Consider the following 12,841-nt stretch of genomic DNA (forward strand, 5'->3'; position numbering starts at 1 on the left):
CCAATCTCTCAGTTCTAATCCTCAAAGGGAAGTTACAAAACACTTCTCAGAGATGAGCCTATGAACTCCACTTCATCAACCTTCTGGATACAAAAAATCATGGAATAAATATGGACGTTGGATATATGACACGCGTTATAACCTGCCTGACATCTGACTCCCCACGTATGTCTCCATTCTTACCCGCTACATCCTCCTTCTCTTCCCCTCCCCACCCTGTCTCTCACCCACGACTCCTCAGTTTACATCTTCACTGACTGCCTATCTTGTATGCGTACCAGCCTGGCTTCTTTACTATTCATTCCATCCAGGAAGAGCACACACCAACTGCAGAGACTTTCTCAGCCTAACAAAAGGTTTTTTAAACCTGAAAGCTTACTTAAAATTTTTTTCCAACTATTTAAGTTGGTCTAATAAGATGTCAGATTCACCCAAAGAATCCTCTTCCTACAATGAGGTTTTCTCACTAGTTCTGTTCTTTCCCAGGATAACTGGTCTTGGCCTCTTTCAGGTTACTAGGTTCATGTTGAAATTTCTTTCTTTATAAGACCAGCTCCATGCAAACTTGGCATTTCTTGACTTGAACACACTCTTCCATTGGACTTATATAGTCAGACCCTCTTTGGTCAACTTTATAAGGAAGGAAGGGGAAAAGGGCCTTTTAAGAGGAACTCCACAATGTGGAAGACTCCATGCTTACAGAGCTATAAGGGAAAGGTCCCAGCAGTAAAAGACAGTACTCTCCTCTAAATGGCCAGTGCTGGGAAAAGTTCCCCTTGCCAAAGGTTGAGTAGGAGTAATGCAGTGTGGAATGAGCACCGAAAGGAGTAATAGCAAATTCAAGGGATGTTGTAAAGGGTCGGCTGGCTGTTACCAAGCCATGGGAGGCTATATGCAAAGGGACACAGAGGAGACTCAGTTGTGAAAGGCACTACAGCTCTGCAAGCAAGGCTTCTTATTTTTCTGATCTTCTTCCTGAACTAACATGAAGGCATGGCAGGTGAGTCAAGCTGTGAAACTGAGACCTGTTTGTTTGTTTTTTTTCCTTCCTGCAGTGACCACAAGGACTGCACTGGAAATGGGGCCATGGGCAAGCAGTTGCAACTAATATTGGATCTGACTATTCCTTTGAGAGTTGTGAGAATTAGAGGAATACCCTGCCCAAGAAGAAATGGGCTCTCCTTCCTCAAAATGCTTTCTTGCCCTATATCCTTGTCCATGCCTTAGCAAGAGCTTTCCCCAGATTCCAGGCTCAGTGTGTTAGAAGTCAAAACTTGGCTTAGATATGGGATGTTTTTTCCACCTTCTCTCCCTTTCCCCCACCACCCACTTTGCTGCCACTCATGATGGCTTATCAGGAAATCTGAACTCTGCTCTAAAAGTTGCTATAGTTAATGGCAGCCATGGCATGTTGTGCCATGGCAAAACTTTATTTTTTGTTGTTGTTGTCCACTGTCATTTGAATTTCTAATGACTTGGAACTATTATTGCAATTAGTGGAGTTCTTAATGCATACTGCGGCTGACAGCCATGAGGACCCAAAGACTTGATATATCATCTTGAAGATGCTTTTTTTTTTTTCTCATGCATTTCAGTTATTTGAGAAAGCAGTAACTGTGTGCTTGATCATATATCATACAGATCTTTTTAAAAGAAAGTAAGATTACATGGGATGCAGGTACGCACTTAAGATGTGTTAGAGTAACTAGGTATGCTTGCCTTCTAATGCTGCTGCAGGCCTCCTTGGTCACAAGCAGCCAAGTGTAGAAGTGCACACATGATGCCGGGATTCACTAGTTACAACAGAAAAAACGTGTTAATTGGGAGAAGCCGACTGGGGGGGAGAGGAATGGCATAGGCGAACTGGAAGAATAATTACTTGTGGCTCTGCCCTGCCAGTGGGGAGGAACAGAGGAGAACAGCTGGGGAAGTGAGGTGTGTGGCTTGGCTTGCTGTTCCATTTAAAGTGTGTACCTACCCCCTATGTTAATATATTGTTGCACCACAGCATACAAGCTGGGAGGTTTGAGGTCTGGGAGCTTTCCCCATGTCAACAGGTCATGCTCCCCCACACTCCCCTTTAGGGCAATTGTGCACTGGCTTTTGTGACATTGGTTCACAGTCCCATTTGCTGCCTCAGTGTTCCTTTATATTCTTATGTTATGTCTCTTCACAAGGAAGAAGTCTTTTTCACTTTGTGCATTCTTGTGCCTTCATTTCCATTTGTGCTGCCCTACCTATAAAGGGAAATCACGTCTCTCAGGTTTATTGTAGGTAAGTATTGTAGGAGGTTAGTTTCATGAAGATTCAGAGCTGTCACAGGCACTTCCCCAAGCATAGCTCAGTTGCATACTACAGCTGACTGCAAGGGGTATTGTTTTAAGTTTGTCCTCACAATAACCTGTCCTCTTGCTTTCTTTGGAAGCCAACTCTTTTGCATAAACTGGGAATTCCAGGTAACTCCAGAAGGGGTATCTTAAAATGGTGTCTATATTTAACATTTGCATGTACAGCAGTTTACAGGAGAGTACCAGTTCCCTTCAAATACTTTGCCTCTACCTTCCAACATGTTTACTTCTGCTGTATTCATGAGTACCTATTTCACTATAGGCATGGAGTTGTATGATGCACACTTCTCTACTGTGTGCAGAAACATTTCTGGCCACATGCTGAACAAAAGTATACTCCTCAAGCTAGTATTTTGCTTCTGCACCTTTATTTATTTTTTTTTAACTGTGTTCAGCAGCCTCCAGGACTGAGCCAATTGTGGGATACTCAAGACAGTACTCTTAGTCACTGATTGTCATACACAGTTAAAATTCAGAATGGAATAAAAAGTTAATATGTGGGTCAAACGGAACTACTGGCTCTTTAAAATTCCACCTCAATGCTAGATCTAATTGTATGACATTTATTTTCTTTTTTGTAAATCATGAATGGAAAATTGTGGTAGCCAAGCCAAAAGCATGTGTCAATAGCACTGCTACAAAATTACCAAAAAGCTTACGTTGGAGTGACTGTTTCTCTCTTTCTCCTTGGTACCTTGTGATGAACATTGACTTTTGCATAGCATTAGAGCAAAATTTTCCTAAGAGACTCCCTTCTTCCACAAGTAGCATGTAAACCAGCTTCTTGTTTCAGTAATTCTTTTTTTGACATAAGTGAATACCTGTATAAAACCCACATAAGGCTGCTTTGGGCAGCCTTAACTTACTTTACATGCTAATCCTTTTCAGTGTCTAAGCCAGGAATGACCAACTTAACTGAATTGAGCATTCTTTTTTCATGGCATGCCAGCTGACACTTTATTCATTTCTTACTTTCTAAAGCCTTATTTAACTGTCATGCCATATGCTTATTATTATTATTATTATTATTATATTACAATGTTGGCAGTAAGTTTATGCCAATACATTTCTTTAAAGCTTAGGAAATGATTGGTTAAGAAAAAAAAGGCGTTACAAAAGCAAAGTTTTACCCAGTTAAATATAAAACTTGTTATTTTTCTGACATCCGTGTTGGCATTTTATGAGCATTTCATGACCTGATGTTTTAGAGGTTGTTTTCTACCAGACTGAATTTAGTGATAAGTAAATACCATTTGCGCAAAAAAATTAAAAAATGTAACCTCTCCCTTGTTTCACTAATTAATTAAGCACCAAAGTCATTCTGGGAAGATTTGTGTGGGAGTCCTATGGACCACCCACAAGCCTGCCAGCAATTTTCTCAAAATAGCTTGGAAATGTTTGTCACCAGTTCCACGCAGTTTTTGATGATTTTGTTGCACTGCCTTAAAAATAAATAAATAAATAAATAAATAAATATATAGTGTCACAATTTTTGTCAGTAGCCATTGTTTAGATAATAAATACCCAGAGAAAAGAAGTAACTATTGTACGATTGGATACAGACTTTCTCTCACCAGTGCCAAGCAAGCACATACAGTTAAATCTGATGGAAAAAGAAATGCATGTTTATGCAAAGATAAAACCTGCTTTCTGCTGGGTATTGTTTGTTTGCTTTTGTGTGATTTCCCCTGCCCCCCACCTCTTCCTTTCCAACCCCCGCTCTCCCTTCCCTTCCCCCATTTTTGATAAGGCCTCCTTCCTTATCAAAAAGACTTTGCACTGACATTACTTGGGCAAACACCATCTGACTTCAGATGATGCCAGAGGGCTCATGTAGATGAAACGGGGGCCCTAAATTGAAGTAGTGGTTTCAATGCATTCAAACACCAACACCATTAAAGTGGTGCAAAAGAATTTAACCCATTTTAAAATGTCGTGCACACATGTAATGGATGTTTAAAAAAAAAGACTTGGTTAACCTCTTGCTTCAGTTGTCACCTTTTCTTGACACCATACATCTTGAATGACCAGTCAGAACCAGTACATCCAAGTCAGATTTGGATCCCATTAAATCTGAACCTTCATTGACTTCAATTAAATTCCTTCTTATTACACCAAGATATAGTAAAATTAGTCTCTCTCTCTCTCTCTCTCTCTCTCTCTCTCTCTCTCTCAAACTATGCTCAAACTTTCTCTAATTCACACTTTTTAAATACTTGGCTAGGCAATCCACATTGTTTTGCAACTTATGTACTGACCTGCAGAGTAGCATGGGCACTAACTGGGAGTAGCATAGGAAATAACTAAATCATTTTATTACGATATTAAGAAGCTCCCATCATGGTCAGTCAGATGTTGCATAAATAAATATCATGGTATGATCATTGCCTCAAAGAAGTTATACACTAAGAATGTTTGTATTTAGTTTTAACTACTTCTGTCCCCAAAGTTTTCCTTGTCTGCTTTGGGATGGTCCTATAATCTTTCTTATTCATGTTGTGTAATGATGACCACATTTTATGGTGTAACTATAGTTACCATTAACACTTTACCTATCCTCAATATCTAGGGTGAGAGATTAATGCTCTTTCAAGCCACTTTATGCTGGCTAAAAGTTAAAGCAACATTTGTTCCAGGTCCTACACTGTGGAACACTAGGGTTAGGGACAGAAGTGACACACGCACACAGAATGATTGGAACCAGTTCAGATCCATAACGCAACAGAAGTACAATGCACATAAACTGCTTTCAAAATAGCTGAAACTGGTTTAAGATAAACCTGGATGGATGTAGTATCAGACTTACCTGATTTTAGGTTGAATCAGTTTATTGAACTTCTATCCCAGATCCCCTCAAGATTCAAATTAACTCTCAGTCCCCCGGCACCCTATGATGCTTTGCAGGGTGGGCAGGCTAGTCTTGGCCCATGTTGTCTGCTCCAGCTGAGCAAGGAGGCATGCTCTAGTGCCCTCCCTGCACCCCCTTCCCCCACCGCCCACCCCCCAGCTTCTGGCATTGGCTACTGTAGACATGTGGCTGCATTTCTGGAATCAAAGGTGAATGTCCGTTCATTTGCTTATTGGTTCAATAGATGCAGTTTAGACTAACCTATGAAGATTGAATTGATTCAGCCTCAGGCTTTTTGACTATTTGTACTTTAGCCCCACAGACAGAAAAAAAAGCCTGCCTTCTTAGCATCCCCTTACAAGCCCTGGTTTAGGGAAAGCAAGAGTGAGACGGAGGAAATGCTGCTGTGTGTATCAATGAAATAATTCTGGATGGCACCAGGATAGGTGGGTCCACCAGAGTAACCTGATCCAAATTCAGTAGGCTCTAGGGATGTCTAAGATATCATAATAGCTGCTCCAAAATTGAATGCCTTAGAGCCAATATAATCTCTCCTGTCCTCAGCCACGAGCTCTGTAACGAAGCTCTTGGAAGCACAATCCTAGACTCACTGCTAGGGTATACAATGAAACCTATGCCCTAGCATACTCTCTTGGAGAGGATGCGTCTGTGGGCAATAGTGTTAGTATGTCCATGGCTTTAGTTTGGCTTTAGTCATCCTTTTACCCTCTCTCCACCCCCCCCCCCTTTTTTTGTAATGTCTTGGGTTCTTGTTCTGAAGATGTCCAATATAAGTTGTTTAATGAGTATATGTGAAATATGTAAAAATAAAATGTGCATGTTTTACAAACAGTAAGTAGATCCTTCTGTTCTGATGGAAGGTATCATAATACTTAGGCCTGAAAGGGACCTAAAAAGATAATCAGGTCCAACCTCCTGCCCCAGGCAGGAACGGGTGCCGGGGTCATATCACCCAGCCAAGTATCTGTCCAGCCTCCTCTTGAAGACCCCCAAGGTAGGAGAGAATACTACCTCACTTGGGAGCCCATTCCAGAGCCGGGCAGCCGTAACTGTAAAGCAATGTCTCCTGATATGCAGCCTGAACCTTCTCTCTAACAATTTGTGGCTGTTATTCCTAGTAACCCCTGGTAATGCCCAGGGGAACAGAGCCTCCCCCAATTACCGCTGGTCCCCCCTGATGAGTTTGTAAATGGCCACCACCAGATCCCTTCTCAGCCTTCTCTTGTGGATGCTCAATAGGTTCAGGCCCTTTAGCCTCTCTTCATAGGGTCTGCCCTGCTGCCCCTTGACCATGTGAGTGGCCCTCCTCTGGACCCTCTCAATGCTAGCCACATCCCTCTTGAAGTGCGGCACCCAGAACTGGACGCAGTACTCCAACAGTAGCCTGACCAATGCTGCATAGAGGGGAAGGATCAACTCCCTGGACCTGCTTATGATGCACGACAAGGTGTGGTTAGCGTTACTGACTGCTTCCTCGCATTGGTGGTTTATGTTCATCCTGGAGTCAACATGACTCAAAGATCTCTTTCTGCCACTGTGTTGACAAAAAGGGTGTTTCCCAGCTGTGGCAGGGCACTGGTTGTGCCTGCCACTTTAAGGTCCTGGAGCTGGCAGCTGCCAGGTGCCTGATTAGGGCAGCCATTTGGGGATCTGGGGCTGTGCATATAAACAGGGCAGCTTGGCTGCTAGAGGCCAGGCAACAACATCGCCTGGCCGGAGGGGCTGCTGATATTATCTGGAGGTATGGGAGGAGCTGTAGGGGATGGTAAGGAGGCTCCTGGTCCTGGGCATGACCTAAAACTGCACCCTGCCGGGAGAGGGTGTCCTGGTGGGGTTCCCAGTGGCACAGGAGCCCCCAGGAAATGCCAGGCCAGTTACCACCAGTGAAAGGCAGGTTGGGGTGCCTTAACCGCCAGCCCCCATGACTGGGTGGGTTACCCCTTTGTTTGGATGGCCCACAGGGTGGACCTTTGGAGAGAGGAAAGGGCCATTGACTCAATGCCTGTCTGAATTTCCCCTGACTGGCCCATGCTGGGGTCAGGACCGGAAAGGTTGAGGGGCCAGGGGTCTACCGCAAGGAACGCCCAAGAGCTGACGGCCTGGGATTCCGACTGGCCTGGAGTAGGGCCAGGGCTAGTGAGCCAAAGGTCCCGGTGAGGGGATCACACCCGAAGGGGGATCAGTTCAGGGAGCTATGGTGCCTGGTATGACGGCAGAAGAAGCCGCCTGAGGGGAGGAATCCAGGTGAGGTTCAACAGGAAGATTCTGGGGCCCAGAGTTGGGACTGGTGATTATTGTAACACCTAGATGCCATGTGTGAGGCTTGGGCTGCAGTGTAAGGGAGGAAAGGAGCCGCAGATAGCGCCCCCTGGCATCGGGGCAGAAAATGGGCAGCTTCCCACTTATTAACATCTCTATTAATCAATTAACATCAAGGCATGGCAGACGAGAATGCAGGCGGTTGGCCCAGGAACGGGTGGCCAGGCCATGGTTAGATCAGGCCCGAGCAGGCTCCCTGTTACACCAGCCTATAGGTGTGTTGCTGGTTCCTTCTCCCTAGATGCAGTACCCTGCACTTGTCTGCATTGAATTCCATCCTATTCTCAATCACCCGCCTCTGCAACCTGTCAAGATCTAGCTGGATTCTGGCCCTCCCCTCCAGCATGCCCACCTCACCCCAGAACTTGGTATTGTCAGTGAATTTGGACAATGTGCTTTCCACACCCACGTCCAGATCGCTGATAAAGATGTTGAACAGTACAGGCCCAGGACCAAGCCCTGGGGGACTCCACTGCCCACATCCCTCCAGGTCAAAAATGACCCATCCACCACCACTCTCTGGGTGCAACCATCTAGCCGATTTTGCCACCCATCTGACTGTGTAGGCATCAATGCCTCAGTCACCTATTTTTTTTTTTTAAGAGAATGTGGTGGGAAACCATGTCAAAGGCCTTCTTAAAGTCCAGGAAGATGACATCCACCCCAACACCCTCATCCAGGGACTTTGTGACCTGATCATAAAAAGACACCAGATTAGTCAGGCAGGACCTGCCCTTAATGAACCCATGTTGGTTGCCCCTGAGCATTACCTCCCCTGTTGGGCCCTTGCAGATGTGTTCCTTGATAATTTTCTCAAAGATCTTCCCAAGGACTGAGGTAAAACTGACTGGCTGGGGTCCTCCTTTCTCCCCTTCTTGTAAATGGGGACCACATTGGCCCTTCTCCAATCTTCTGGTACTTGGCCAGTGCCCCACAAGTGCTCATAGAGCCATGCCAGGGGCCCTGCTAAGACTCCTGCCAATTCCTTCAGCACCCTTGGGTGAAGAGCATCTGACCTACTGATTTAAACATGTCCAGCCCCTCCAAAAGTTACCTGACCCTAGGCATGGTGGTGCCTTCCGTGGGTCCATCTGCAATTCTAGTGGGAGAGATGTCCCAGTTCCTGTTCAGGAATGCAGAGGCAAAGAATTTGTTAAAGAGGTCAGCCTTTTCATTTGCCGCAATCACCAGATTGCCAAGCCTATCCTTTAAGGGCCTCATGTTACCCAGTGCCGCCTTCTTACTCCCTATGTATTTGAAAGAGGACTTTTTTTTATTATCCTTAATTCTGGTCACTTGCCCTAGCTCCATCTCTGCTTTGGCCTTCCTAACAACCTCCCTGCAGTCCTGAGCAATGGAGGTTTAATCCTCCTTGGTGATAGCCCCTTGCTTCCACTGTTTGTATGCCTCCTTTTTTGCCCTCAGGCATCCCTGGATGCCTTTGCTGAGCCATGGGGGCTTCTTAGCACTCCTGCCCCCCTTGGTGTGCACTGGGACTGGCTCCCTTTGAGCTCGGAGGATCATCTCCTTGAGGAACAACCACCCGTCTTAGACTCCCATCTCATTGAAGCTCCAAGACTCCAATGCCTCTCCTACTAACCTTCTTAGCTGACAGCAGTTTTCCCTCCTGAAGTTGAGGACCTCTGCCTTGCTGCTTGCTTTCACCACCCTGCGCTGGTTAGTAAATTCCAGCAGGCGATGATCACTGTCGCCCGGGTGGTTGACAGGTGGGATGTGATCCCAGTGAGTTTACACACTACAAAATGTCTTAAAATATCAGTCCTTAGAGGGGGTTGGGGGCAGGGGGATGAGTTAATTGCTATGAACCATTTCAAGACAGGCGGCGAAATAAGATGGCCTGTGAATAAACTATGCCACAGCCTTCACAAAGCATTTGCTTCAAAAGTTTAATCCCCTGCCCTTCTAACCAACTAAGAAAATATATGCTGGTTAACTTAATTTTATATCTGTCCCCGTAACTGTCTGCTACTCAAGTTTGTGATGAAACATGTTCAAAATGGGACAGCAGGAGATGGGGGATACAATGTTTACCAGGGTGCCCATCAGGGTAACTAGAAACAATGGCCACAAACTGAAGGAGAGCAAATTTAGACTGGACATCAGGAAAAAATGCTTTACAGTGAGGATTGCCAAAACATGGAATACGCTTCCAAGGGAGGTCCCCTTCCGTGGAGGTATTTAAGAGGAGATTGGACAAACACTTTGCTGGGGTCATTTAACCCCAGCCCTCTTTCCTGCCCAGGGCAGGAGGTTGGACTCTGATAATGGGTCCCTTCTGCCCCTAAAATCTATGAAAATGCCTTCCCCCTTCCCCACTACTACCTTCTGTGTTCAGCAGCTTTGCATTTGTCATTCCTGTGTTAAATCTATATGCTTAGAGGCTCTGGGCTCAGCTTTTCAGAATATCTAGTGATTCTTGTGAAGTGCTCAGTCCCATCAATTCATGTTGAAGTCAGTGGCAATCAGGGCACTAAGAAGCTAACAGGATAGGGCCCTTTGTTCTTGCAGTGCATGTTGTAGAATATATTTAATCTTCCTATCAATATTCTAAGGAAGACCAATTCATCATTTCTATAACAGATGCAAGCAGAAATCCATAATTAGATGCTGGATGCTATCCCAGTCTTCTAATGCATGAATAGCCTTCATATGTGGATACAGGCACTGCATACCAACCTCTCCTTAGCATGCATGAATCATGGATGGCCTTGTGGGTTAATTTATACATTCTATTACTGTTTGTGATATATATTTTAGAAATATTTCTAGGTGCAGGCTGAACTGATGCTGTTTGGTATTGGTTTGACTTGGCTCACACAGCTTGTGGGATAGAAATTTCAGTAGAGAACCAGCCACAACCTCCCTTCCTCTGGGATGCCTGCAGCAGGAGGGAAATGTGGGACTCTTGAGTAGATTTATCTCATGAATACATTGCTTCATCTGTCTTTTCCTGTGAGTCATATAGCGACACCCCTTCTGGATACCTAATAAAACTTCCTGCCCTCCCTGTGGGAGAGTCCTCCCTGAAGTACCCGCATCCTTTATTGCAGTGGGCAATACAGTTGATGGTTCTATATGGCAGCTACGTGTATCTAGCTCAGTGATCCTCAAACTTTTCAGGCTCAAAGCACCACTCAAAAGATACCAGCTTTTAGCTTTCACTTCTTTATTTATTGATTTCTATTTATTTTACTATTCAAAAATAATAGGACAGTTTTTATGTAGCAAAGAACTTGGGAAGACCATAGCAGGTCACAATTTTTTTGACCTCTAGATTCCTGTTGGAAATCTCTGGGTTTATCTTGTAAATCATGTGTAGGTGTTCGCATACCTAACGGTACTAATATTGTTTAGTACCCAATAGCATCCTTAAACGGAGCTCTCAGAACCACTGGTGAGTCAGGTTCTAGACCTTTTTACCATTATCTACTCTCTTGCTCAGGTTCATGTCTTAAGTAGCTTTTGACCTCTCAATGTCTCTTTGAATGGTGGGACCAGTGTTCCACAGGTGAGTGTTAGGAGTTACTGCGGTATACAGAAGAGAGATTGGTTTGTAGCAGTTTATTCTTGTTTTTTCCTTTTTTTATATGGCAGCTGCCAGTGAGATTCAGTTGTCCCAGTGCATAACATCCTTAATTTGTTTTCTTTATTAAAGTGCAGCCAAACTTCTGTCTCACTCATATTATTCCTCAGATAGTTGTAGATAAAGAGAGAATGCACTCCAGCTACATTATTTCAATACTTTTCAGTATGATAGATATTAAACAACTTGTAAAGCTCCACTAACTTTCAAAATCAAAAGGTGGTAGAAGCCACGGTTAGTACCGGGACTAGAAGGCAAGAACTATTTTTGGGGTATTCTATTGAGGCGAAAACAGAAGAAAAATGGAAATTAACTCATTGAAATAAGGAATGTTTGAAAGAATCTTCCCGGGTAGAGAGAAATGTAACAATCGGGGATACTGGTTTTCTGTGTTTAAAAATCCCAAATTCTCTGATTTAAAACACCTCAAAGCTACATTTTTCCCAAGATTAAAATGAAATGCCACTTAAATATCAATATAAAGATAAACTTCAGTTGAATACAATGTTTTCTTGATTATATTTACCATTTTAAAGCAATTTGGAAGCAATTATTATAATGACATGAATTCTAAATAGCTATATATTTTGGCATTTGATCTTTGTTGGGTTTTTTTTTTATTATTATAGAAAATCACAGCTCGCTCTGCCCCCTTCCCTCACCAGGATGTGGGCTCAGCTGTAGCTGTCCCCACTGCTGCTGAGCAGCCCTGATATGCCAGTGTCCTGCCCCTGCCCTGCTAGTGCCCCTCACTCCTGACCTCCAAATCCCTGCCTCCCCCTCTCCCCCCCCCCACCAGGGAGGGCCTCTGGTTGCCAGGGCTATGGGATCAGGGCCAAGGCCCCCTGCCCCACTTCCCAGCAGTGCCTAAGCCCAGCTGCCACACATGGGAGGCAGCACTTGCTGTGGCCAGAGCAGAGCAGGGGAGGATGCAGGCAGCCTGCTACAGGGCTTGTGGCTCCCTACCCAGCTGCCCTCCCTCCCCCTGCTGCTGTTTGAATAATGCAGTGATGGTTGGCCTCAAGCTACAGGAGGGGAAATTGAGGTTGGAAGTTAAGAGGAATTTTCTGACTATGAGAGTGGTCATGTATTTGGAACAGGCTATCTAGAGAAACTGGGATCTTCATCCTTGGAAATTTTCAAGGGTAGATTAGATGTACACTTGGCTGAAATGGTTTAGTTGAGAGATGAACCTGCCATGAGCAAAGGACTGGACTAGGTAACCTCATGAGGTCCCTTCCAGCCCCATTTTTCCTGTGGTATCTTTTCTTGTTACAGTTTAATTCATATTTCATTGCTAAGCCCAGCTTGTCTATGTCCCATGAAAATAAAGACACCTCATTTTCAGTGCCTACACTACAATGACCTGTCAACCAAGTACTAATTAAATAGAGCCACACAGACTACAGTTCGTAAGGAAAAGAATTGGGGATTATTTCTAGGGAAGATCCTACTTACATTTCTGTGATGTGATAGTTTTAGTCCTGAGCCTGATCTGTTGCAGGGTTTTCTTGTAGTATGATATGCTGTAGTGGGCAGTATGAGTGAGTGATTGAGCTTCTCATTTGCATGCTCAATCAAGCCAATAATCAAATTTATCATCTAAGCATATTCTAGCAATGTGCTCTTGCCACTGCAGGCAGTTCCCTCCTCTCTGGTGCTTTCCTTGTGGCACACACTATAGAGTACTTCGTGTCGGTA

The 12,841-nt window shown here is 44.4% G+C and overlaps 1 protein-coding gene across 1 annotated transcript in view; it reads left to right on the plus strand.

Moving 5' to 3' along the window:
• The window catches only part of PRKN (parkin RBR E3 ubiquitin protein ligase), a 939,557-nt gene that overhangs the window by 78,275 nt on the left and 848,441 nt on the right, over nucleotides 1–12,841 (plus strand). The window lies entirely within an intron of this gene.

Source organism: Alligator sinensis, unplaced genomic scaffold (assembly GCF_000455745.1).
Source record: "Alligator sinensis unplaced genomic scaffold, ASM45574v1 scaffold682_1, whole genome shotgun sequence".
In the NCBI taxonomy this organism is placed as follows: domain Eukaryota; kingdom Metazoa; phylum Chordata; order Crocodylia; family Alligatoridae; genus Alligator; species Alligator sinensis.